Source organism: Colobus angolensis, unplaced genomic scaffold (assembly GCF_000951035.1).
Source record: "Colobus angolensis palliatus isolate OR3802 unplaced genomic scaffold, Cang.pa_1.0 Scaffold4, whole genome shotgun sequence".
NCBI classification, from domain to species: Eukaryota; Metazoa; Chordata; class Mammalia; order Primates; family Cercopithecidae; genus Colobus; species Colobus angolensis.
In genome coordinates this window covers 15,880,698-15,882,768 of record NW_012117376.1, presented here as the reverse complement: position 1 = coordinate 15,882,768, position 2,071 = coordinate 15,880,698, and positions in this window count along the sequence as shown.

The window sequence follows — 2,071 nt, the reverse complement described above, 5'->3', positions numbered from 1 at the left end:
AAAAAAGAATGGGCTGAGTGTGTTTTGACTGGCCGAATAACCTCTCTCTATTGACATCTCCCAACTTTACATAAGGAAACAGCTGTCTACATTCATTCTCCCTGTGGCAGTCTTTCCAAGAGATCCTGTGGAATGAGAATGAACAACTCCTCATGATTCCCAGCCTGCAGGAAGGGCATAATCCTTTTTCCTGCTATCCCTCTCCCCTTTCTGTGTTAATTCGGTCTATGAAGAGCCACCTGGGAGGGCTGAACATTTCTAACAGCTGCCCTCACTGCTGCTTTTGAAATTCACACCACAGCAGAGGGAACTAAAGAGGTAAACCAGAAGCCTACCCCAAAGCCACTGGCCAGAGTAGCTAGGCCTGTTTAGATTAAAGGGCCTCTGAGCCCCATAAATGCCTGGTTATATATGACTCTCAAAGATGCTTACTGCTGAGCTGGCCTCTTCCCAGGTCTCGCAGGACCTGCCCAAAGGCATCCCCCTCGTCCTTCATGCAGAGCCCTAGGGCCCAGCCAAGCCCTCCAGACAGGGATGGAAGTCAACTCCCAGATTTGCCTCCACAGGCTCTGTGACTGCTCTTAACCTCTCTCGGATGCCGTTTCCTCACCTGACAGAGTTGCTATGGAGATTGGGTGACATGATGCAAAAGGGTACCCTGAAAACCATCCAGGGCGCTCCCAGGTGGAAGCGCAGACCTGCTGCAAGGAATCATGAGGAGGCCAGGACCTGGCGAAGAATTCCTGCTCATGGGGCTCCTCCATGCTTAACAGCCTGACTCCTAAACTCGTGACACTCAAAAACGTGGTCTGCAAATACAGCCCAGCAGCACTGGCGGCCTGTGTGAGCTTGCGTCTGGCTCTTGCCCAGACCCATCTGAATCTGCATTTTATAAGATGTCAATGATAATTCAGTTGCATATTGTTTTAGAAGCCCCATCGTGAGCTGGCTTTCCTAACATGAAGACTCTAAACATTGTCACCCTCTCCCTTCTGGTCCAAAAAAAAGCTGATACACAGGCTTTGAAAATTTAGAATTAAAAATTTGGGCCAGGCTTGGTGGCTCACGCCTGTAATCCCAACACTTTGGGAGGCCAAGGTGGGCAGATCACAAGGTCAGGAGTTCGAGACCAGCCTGGCCAATATGATGAAACCCTGTCTCCACTAAAAATATAAAAATTAGCTGGGCATGGTGGTGGGTGCCTGTAATCCCAGCTACTCAGGAGGCTAAGGCAGGAGAATCGCTTGAAATCAGAAGGTGGAGAGGTTGCAGTGCGCCAAGATCGCGCCACTGCACTCCAGCCTGGGCGACAAGAGCAAGACTCTGTCTCAAAAAAAAAAAGAAAGAATTTAATGATGAGGGGCCATGCAGGAGATGAACTCTAAGCCTTACCCCTTTTTACTTATTTTATAATGTTTTCCCACCATTAGAATGTAAGCTCTATGAGGGCAAAGATTTTTATCTACTGCTGTAACCCAGAACCTAGAACAATGACTGCCACATAGTAGTTACTCAATAAATAATTACTGAGTGATTAAGGTTTTAGATTAGACATGTAATCTGAAATACCATGTCTTGATTGAATCAAAGCATCTCTGTAATAGTAGTATTAGAATGATGAGCATAAACAGAATTGTTTCTAGAAGGAGAGGGATACATTTGAAGTAACATATTTACTATGACATCTCCCATCTGCCTGTCTCAAACCTTGCTTTTTTGTCAGATTTTCTCTACAAACTCCCGCTTGATTTAGCCAGGTGCAAAAAGATTTCCTTACCAGCTAGATGTGCTGCAAACAATCACTTCTCTTGGAAGCCTCGCAGCAGGGGCCTGCTGGGGGCCTGTCCATGCTTCACCCCTCTGGAGCCTTAGACTGACTTCCCGAAGAGCCAGTACTGCTGCGTTGTGAGTCAGTGTGGGGGTTTTTCATGTTGGCAGTCATTAAATTATAAAGCATTTCCTCCTGGAAGGCATCTGGGTGATTGAATGTCTCAGAGAATTCCTTTCCATCCGACCAAGGGTGCCACACTTCTTTTCTCTCCTCCCTCCTTGGGCATATTTTAGGTGTTTC